Below are 10,241 nucleotides of genomic sequence, written 5' to 3' on the forward strand. Positions count from 1 at the left end.
TATCAGTATGCTAATTAATATATTCTAAACTATCATTTCTTAGGCTAAAAGAAAAGCTATTTTCATCTCTTAATAAAGGTATGCATCGATGCACTACACCATGTATCGATGCATCCCTTGATGGGTGCATCGATGCACTATCTATGCATAGGTACATAAATCCCATTCAATGTTTGTATTTTAAAGGGTTGCATCGATGCACTACTTGTGTATCGGTACACTCAAGGCATTCGATGTTTCTTCTTTAAAGAGTGCATCGGTACACATTGAATGTGCATCGATACACTTTGCCCAGAATTCATAATTTACGCCCGAAAATCATCAACTATTCATTCAATTCTTCTATTTTAAGTCCCTATTATGTCATTAAACTCAACTACCATTACTTAAACCAACTTGTATTCATATAAACCATCTCTATCTTCCATATCTCATCATGATTCTTAAAATTAAGAATCTTACTAAACTTTCAACTTTGTTATTAATCTTTTCTAACTTCATAAATATCTTATTCTTAGTGATGACAAGTCAAATTCCTTCTCAAATTTCACTTATTAACTCTTTTCCAGAAATTCATCTAAAAGCTCAGTTTCTTTAATCTCTTCTATATCTTTCATCTTGTTGTTTTAGAACAAATTAAGCTTTCCTTAGGCTTAATTATCATCTAATGATCATAACCCAACCTTAAAATCAACAATTAATCAACAAACAAAGAAACTCACCTTTGAGCTTGGAGATACGAGAGGTGGAGAAAGAAGAAAGAAAACTCTGGAGAATTCTCTCATTTCCCACATGGTTCCCTTATCTTATAAAAGGAATATAAAAATTTTCCTTGTCAAATGACCATTTTGCCCTTTAATTCCTTTAATAATTACTAACAACTTCTAGGAAATATTTCCATATAAATCATTAAACTATTCAATTATTATACTTTAATAACTAAATTCCAAAACATTTCAATTTGGTCACTAACCCGGTATTGAGGATGTTACAATCCCAAAACAAATTTGTTTACTATCTCATTTTTTCTCACAATACCGAATTATCTTGAATCAAAAAAGATAGAAGATGAGAAATTTGTCTTAAGATTGTTATCTAAAATAACAATCCGAGACATAATTCGAACCTAAGAAAAACTAAAAGAAAGAAATTGAATTCTTTAAAAAATAAAAGAGAATTAAAAGGAAATAAAAATACTTTTTTTTTATTTTTGATCTTGTGATTGGAATCAGTTGAGGTCTATCTCTACACAGTTTCGTAAAACATTGGTGCTTAAGATCTTTTGGTCTTATGTCTCCTACGATACAACAACTAGATGATAAGCTACTATAGCACAATAGTGGAGATCATGAACTATCTTTGCCATTGATAGTATTCAAGTTTTTATATATATTATTAATCAAGAAGTGAATCTAGAACCTTAACAAGACAATGTTGAACAATTCTTTACTCAAAAAGAACAAACTCAACAACCTTAAAAACAAATCCATTAAGAACATTCATAAGAGAAATGAAAAATATTAGTCTGAATGATCACATTGTATTTCTCCAAGAAAATAAGAATGATAATGAAATGATAAAAGATGGTCCAATCAACTTTCATCAGGCCATGAAAAGTAATAACTCTTAAAAGTGGATTGATATCATGTAATCAAAGAGTATAAATCTATAGACAATAAAGTTTAAGAACTTGTTTCATTACTTAAAAGTGTGAAACCAATTTATTGTAAATGGATATTTAAAATCAAAAGGGATGTAAATGATAATGTGAAAAGGTATAAGACAAATATTTTAGCTAAAATATATATTCAAAAGGAAGACATTATCTTTATAAAGACTTTCTCCATAGTAGCATCAAAAGACTCTTTTAAAAATATCATGAAACTTGTTGCTCATTTTCATCTTGAGTTACATTAGATGTATTTTAAGATTTTATTTCTCAATGACAACATTGAAGAAACAATCTATATTGTGTAATAAAAAAACTTTGAGTCGAGACCCAAATAACATAGTTTACAAATTAACTAAATTTATTTATAAATTTAAGCAAATTTGTTGTCCATGATACCAAAAATTTCATTAAGTAGTTGTCTAACATGATTTTGAGATGAATATTGTTGATCATTTGTGTATCACAAGTTTAATGAGAGTAAGTATATATTTTTTAGTTTTATATGTCAATAACATTTTACTTGCAATTAATGATGTAAGTTTATTACATAAAATGAAGAGATATTTATCTAACCATTTAAAGATAAATGATCTTAGATTATCTATTTTCTTTCATGAATCTAGATACATTGAGATTGATCTTAAGCTATTATTTGATTGTCACAAAAAATAAATTTATATCTATGTTCAACTTATTTGATTGTCCAAAAGTTTGACATGCAAAATATTACATCATATGTCACCCATGTTTATGAAGGAGATAATTTTTTACTCAAATGATTTAAAATTGATCTTGAAATTCAGAAAATGTAAGAGATTCCTCACACATAAGTTGTTGAGAGCCTAATCTATGTTCAAGTATGTACGTGTCTGGTTATTGTAAATATTTTTGGATATTAGGTAGATACTCAAGCAACCCTAATATGAATCATTGGATATCAACCAAGAGGATTATGATATATATTCAAAGAACAAAAGATCACATGCTCACTTATAAGAGATTATATTATTTGAAGGTTTTTGGGTATTCTAGTTATGATTATAAGAAAATCTACACCAGGCTATATTTATGCTAGCCGGAGGAGCTATATTATGAAAAATTGTCAAATAAGCACTTGTAGCTTATTGCACTAAAACAGTAAAGTTTGTAACATGTTAATAGGCATCAAACAATGGAATAAGACGACATAAGTTTATCATTAGGTTACGTATTTTGAAAAATATAAAAAAAACACTTAAATTATTTTATGAGAATAAATATGAAGTACTGTATTACAACAATAATAAGAGCTCATATAAATCAAAACATATTAACATAAAGTTTCAAGTTGTGAAAGAGAAAGTGAAAATGAACAAATGTCCATAGAATACATCAGGACAATATATTCGCTCACAAAAAAAGGTTTAACACTTAGGGTGCGTTTGATTCACGGAATGTAAGATTATCAGTGGGAATATAAGATTACCAGGGAATATGATTACTGAGAATGTTGTATTTTGTGTTTGGTTGGCTTAGCAGGAATGTAAGATTACCGTGTTTGGTTAAAGGAATAAAAGATTATTGAAATGTATATTTAACCAAATTGTCCTTATTATATATTTGTTTTTAACAAGTTGGAAAATATTTATATATTTTCTTTTAAAAAAATTAAATTCATAAAATTTATATAATTTTTTTTACAAAATTGAAAATAGAAAAATGTTTAATGAAAGGGTAAAATTTTATTTTAACCCCTGAACTTCATATAAAATTTTAATTATAGACTTTTTTTGTAAATCTAAAATAGTTTAAGGATAAATTTATAATTTAACCTTCGTAGAATTTTTATTATTCAATGACAGAAGAATGATATTTTTGAAAAAAAAATAAAAATTCAAGGGCATTTTAGTCCAAAACGCCGGTAATCCAACAATACCTAAGGAAATGGAGGTAATTACATTCCCGGTAATATACCCCAAAAAATCCACTATTGGTAATATTACATTACTGAAAATGGGATTCCCGGGCTAACCAAACGGGGGAATGTAGATTTCATTCTCATGAGAATCCCAAATTTCCCCATCCAAACGCCCCCTTAAGATCTTTCATGAACGTATTATTAATATGGGTGTTATATCATTTGATGATATCATTTTTTGAGTGAAATTTTATATTTTATTTGTTTATGTTTGTTTTTCATACATTCACGTATTTGTTTTTTATTAGAAATAAAATATTCAATTTATTCACTTTCTTTGATCGTTTAGATACTAACATCACATGTGTTCAAATATGACCAACTAAAAATAAATATATTTAATTTAGATTACATGTAATTTTCATGTTATGTTTCATAATTGATTTATTTTATTTATTTATATGATTTTGGATCGATCTAATCATAACTGACATGATAAATACTGTTTTTATCCAAAGGATATGACTTTACAATTAGCCATAGGACATTAGTATATCCATTGATACAAAATTAATTTTTCTTGCCGACTTTGTAGTTCTAGATTACGAAATTGATTCTGACATGTTTTACTTTTAGGGCGACTATTTTTAGCAATTCAAACCGATTTTGAAAAATGTGAGCTTAAAATGTAGGTCCATCTTTGGAGTCGTGGGATTAGCCTCATCTCTTTGATGACGAATCCGTCCTGAACCGGTATTATGGACAGAATCATCCTATAAAATAATATTTTTTTATTAAATTTTATATAAAAACATTGAAAATAAAATAACAATTTAAATATTTTATTTTCGAAAATAATGATAATCGTACAATTATTTTAAAATTAAAATGTTTTTCAATATAAATATTAAATCGATATCGGATCCATAAAGTCAGACTTTTTTGTTTGAATAAAAAATTTAAAGCACTTGAGAATGTATTAGATAGTCAATCCTGCGCTATATCGTTTTCTAGAATGCTCATCTGAAACAAAATTGTTAGTCAAATAAACTTATACGAATTTGAAAATGATGTCGTAATTTGACACTTAATAGATTAAATTATATTGGTGATTATCTAATTATAGTTTATTTTTATTTTGATCATTATTTTTAAATTCTTATCAATTATCTAATTATAGTATTTTTTATTTTGACTATCATTTTTGAATTCTTAGGTCACACAACTATTTAAATACATTTAGTCAAACTACTTGTTGTTAATATTTAACGAAAATACTGACGTGACAATTAATAAAAATCTATATAATTATATATTTAGTCCTTATTACTTCAAAATCTATCAAATTGATTAAAATACGACAACACATGTAACAACCTCTACCGCTACACCAACACTAGTTTTTGGTTTAAATATTTTTTAATTGAAGAACTTTTTTAATTTAATTCATATTTAATTTAAATATTTTCCCCCAATCAGATGACATGTAGCAGCCTCAACTACATCATCATTGGTTTTTGGTTTAATATTTACAACATATCTTATATGATAATGAAGGCCAGAAAAAATGAAAATATTTAATATATTCTGACTATATTCGAATATATAAATAAATAAAAAGGTAAACCAATTATTTTATATCAGTTGGGTAGGTTCAGCGATTTCTTACCATAAACTCGATCCAGCCCCATTTCGACCCAATTTAAATATATTAATATTTTAAAATAGTTAAAATAATACATTTATAATTATTTTTTATAATTTAAATGATAAAAATAATATATTTTTACCTTAAACCCAATTTGATTCAAATATATATATATAAGGGTAAATTAATATTTTATACCGAGTCAAGTCGATATTTCTTACTCGATCCCGCCCCCACCCCGATCGTGAAATTTAAAAAAATGACTCAATGATAACAATTTAATACAAAACCAACTGACTTTGACCCAACCCCATCCAATAGGGGAGATTTTCTTTTAAAATTTTAGGTTTGGGGTAGGGTAGGAAGGGTTGGGTTTAAGATAAAAAATTACTGACCCGACTTAGTATAAAATATTAAATTTCCTTTTTATATGTATATTCGTATCAGAATGGGTCTAAGGTAAAATATATTACTTTTATCATTTAAATTATAATAAATAATTATAAATGTGCAATTTTAACTATTTTTAAATATTAATATATTCGAATCAGGTCGGATCAAGACGAGGCCGGATTCAAGGTAAGAAATCATCGAGCGACCCAACCTAGTATAAAACCATTAGTTTACCCTCTTATATATATATATATATATATATATATATATATATATATATATATACGAATTTGGTCGGTATAAATATATTATTTTTGTTTTCATTTTTTCTGGCCCTCATCATATATATATATATATATATATATATATATATATATAATGTTGTAAATATTAAACAAAAAAAAAACTAGTGTTGGTGCAATGGTTGAGGTTATTGCTTTTCCTCCTTGAAGACCCATGTTAAACTCCCCCACAAAACCTTTTTGATTCACTTTATTTTCTTTTCTTTTCATCGAGAGATACCATGTGTCACTATCTAATTGGTAGAAAAATATTTAAATTAAATATAAATTAAATTAAAAACCCCTCCAATAATATTGTGACATGTGTTGTCATATTATTAGGCAATTAAATATATTAAATTAATTTAAAATTATGACCAATTTGATAGATTCTGTAAGTAATAAGCATTAAATTTATAATTATGCAAATTTTATTAACGATCACGTCAGCACTTCCGTTAAATGTTAACGACAAGTGGCCCGATTGAACGCATTAAATAGTTTAGTGGCCTGATTGAACGTATTTACCACGTGTCACTATATGATTGGCAGAACAATATTTAAAATAAATATAAATTAAATTAAAAATCCCCTCCAATAATATTGTGACACATGTTGTCATATTATTAGGCGATTAAATATATTGAATTAATTTAAAATTATGACCAATTTTATATATTGTGTAAGTAATAAGGACTAAATGTATAATAATACAAATTTTATTAACGACCATGTCAGCACTTCCGTTAAATGTTAACGACAAGTGGCCTGATTGAACACATTTAGATAATTTAGTGACCCGATTGACAAGAATTAAAAACTAGTGGTCAAAATAAAAAAAGATTATAGTTGGATGGTTACTGGTATAGTTTACCGGCCACATCAGCACTTCCGTTAAATGTTAAATGTTAACGACAAGTGGCATGATTGAACGCATTTAAATAGTTTAGTGACTTGATTGAACGCATTTACCACATGTCACTATCTAATTGGCGGAAAATATTTAAATTAAATTAAAACGCCCTCCAATAATATTCTGACACGTGTTTTCATATTATTAAGCGATTAAATATATTTAATTAATTTAAAATTATGACCAATTTGATAGAATGAGTAAGTAATGAGGACTAAATGTATAATTATACAAATTTTATTAACAACCACGTCAGTACTTTCGTTAAATGTTATCGACAAGTGGCATGATTGAACACTTTTAAATAGTTTAGTGACCTGATTGACAATAATAAAAAAATAGTCAAAATAAAAAAATGATTATAGTTGGATAGTTACTGGTGTAGTTTACCGGCCACATCAACACTTCCGTTAAATATTAATTGCAAATGACATGATTGAACATATTTAAATAGTTTAGTGACATGGTTGACAAGAATTTAAAAATGATAATAAAAAAAGGAGATATAGTTGGGTAGTCACTGGTATAATTTACCTTACTTAATATTATATATTAAATATTATCTATTCGATAACGCTTTGAGCAACCTACTTGCTCAAAGTCAACGAGTAAGGTCAAAGTCAAAGGTCAGACCGATTAACGTTCAATTAGTTAGGTCAAAGTCAGCGGGTTGGGTTAAAGTCAACGGGTCGGATCATGTTGACTCAGATCGGATCAAATAGACCCAGTTAAGACCGGGTTGGCCAGTTCAGACCGGTCCAAACCGATTGTACCGGTTCTAGAAGAAACAAAAGATGGGGGACAAGCCCCACGCGCACGCGACGACGCGTGACGACAGTGATGGGTCGAGGACGACTGCGTTCAAACACTCACCAATTACAATCAATATTTAGCCAAAACCATGCCAAAATAGGAAAATATTAACCAAACTATAAACTCGAGCTTACCCACGCTGATGACAAAGAATGCGGCGGCGACAGAGTGACCCAAAGGCTGGGTTTGGAGCGGACGACGATAATGAGTCTATTGGGCGCGCCGGTGAGGCGACACGATCGTCGGATTGGTCGGAATCGAAGGAAATCCGAACAGAGAGTTTGGGTTTTCGGTGAGTTTTCCACAGTGAACGACGATCGATCTCGGTGATGGGTAAGAAGGCTTTTGGTTGGGGCAAGGTGGCAGTTCGGATGGAGGTGGCAACAACGGCTATGGAGGTCGGACGACGGCAGATTTGATGAAGGTCAACGGGGAAAAGGGGAGAAATTAGGTTTTGGGGATTTGGGGGAAAATTTTGGGAATTCGGGATTTCATCGAGAGGGGGTTTATTTTTCTCTGACCAGAAAATTGTAAATTCAAGGTTAAGTCATTGAATTTTTCATAGGTTCCAAAACCGAACTGCAACTTTTAAAAATTTACAATTTGGTCCTCAATTATTCCCTTGTTACGACTTTAATTCGGTACTTTTAAATTAATAAAATCTAACCTCTAAATTAGGATGTGAGATTGATAAATAATATATTAAGTATATATTAAATATTATCTATTCAATTGCGGTTGCAGCAGCCTATTTGCTTTCTAGATATAGTCCAATCTTTCCTAATGTATTTGTCTGTATTTATATTTTATTTTATGTTTCTTTTCCCACTTACGAGTTGTGACGACTACTTTGTAAGCCAAAAATGTGTTTTCTAGTGACAATTATGCTTATAGTTAAAAAATGATTAGAAAATACATAAACGGAATAAATTCAGATTTAATTTAAAATAGATATATATTAATAAAACTTATTTAATAGATTTAATGTTAGAGAGAGTGTTTTTAATGTTAGAAGTGTTGGATTCAAACCGTTGTGTTTACAGATGTGTATGTATTATCTATGATTAAATTTTTTTTTAAATAGATATCATCTTTAAATATTATAAATTATTTAAAAACATAGATATACATAAAAAAGAATAATAATTTAATGGGATGAAAAAGCGAACATTGCAAGTTGAGCACTAACATATTGGATATATAAACTAGTTGGTGAATCACTTAATATTTAATAATAGATCAAATATTTAAATTTTAAAGAGATACATTAGAAGGAAAAGAATTTAATCATCTTAAATTCCTATAAGGCATTTATTTTCTTGATAAAACGGAAAAATTAAAAAAATGTATAATTTGAGAAAAAATATAATCAATTATATAAAAATTAGAAGAAAACTAATAGCAATATTGGATATAAATCCAATTAAAAAATTGAAATAAATTAAGTCATGAATGGGCCTCTTATAAAAAAAAGTCATGAATGGGCCCATTTAATAAGAAATACTGAGATGCCATTTTTGACCAATACTAATTCAATGAAAAGTAATAGTAACATGTTACCAAAATAAATGTGTATATTATATTATATTATATTATTATATTATATTATATTATATTATATTATATTATATTATATTATATTATATTATATTATATTATATTATATTATATTATATTATATTATATTATATTATTCTTTTCCCACTTACGAGTCATGACAATTACTTTTGTAAACCAAAAATGTGTGAAATATAAATTTATCAGCTACCATATTACTATTGCGTTGCACATGCTAATATTTTATGGACCGTTAATTTCGACATAGCTCATGATCGCCTCTTGAATGAGAATGATCGCATTTTGGTTATCAGGCTGTATTATTAACCGTCTGAAATCGAGATCTCATGTCAATTGCATACCAATATAAATTTCCTATAATTCAGCCTCTAATATCGAACATATCCCAATAAACCTTGTAAAGTTTGTTTTCCACATGTCTGTATGATCACGAAACACTTCTCCCAACGACGCTCGGCCATCCATTTCCACTCTAGCACTATCAATATTAACCTTTAACTAGTCATAAAAGTTCATTTACACTGTTTAATATCTAAAATGGATAACTAGTTGGTGATTCAAGTTTAGCATTTCCAGTTGAGATCTTTGATCTTTGATTAGTCGGTGAATTACTTAATAATATTTAAATAGATAAATTATAAGAATAATACATCAAATATTTAAATTTTAAAGAGATGCATTATAAAAAATAATTTAATCATCTTAAATTCTTACAAGACATTTATTTTCTTGATAAAACGAAAATTAAAAAGAAAATTTTTTATTCTATAAAATAACTATAATCAATATTATAAAAATTCGAGAAAGAAAACTAATAACAATATTGGATATACATCCAATTAAAGATTAAAATAAAATAAGTCGTCAATGGGACATTTACTAAGAAATGGTACTAGGATGCCATTTTTGACCAAAGCAAAATCAATGAAAAATAATAGTAACAATATTGGAAATAAATGCAAATAAAAATTGAAATAAATATAGTTCCCATTTCCCAAGCTTGAAGACGAGCCTATAAATAGCATGTTTAGTTGTGATATCTTCCC

This window comes from Hibiscus syriacus, unplaced genomic scaffold, assembly GCF_006381635.1.
Source record: "Hibiscus syriacus cultivar Baekdansim isolate YM2019G1 unplaced genomic scaffold, ASM638163v2 tig00110332_pilon, whole genome shotgun sequence".
Classification (NCBI taxonomy): Eukaryota; Viridiplantae; Streptophyta; class Magnoliopsida; order Malvales; family Malvaceae; genus Hibiscus; species Hibiscus syriacus.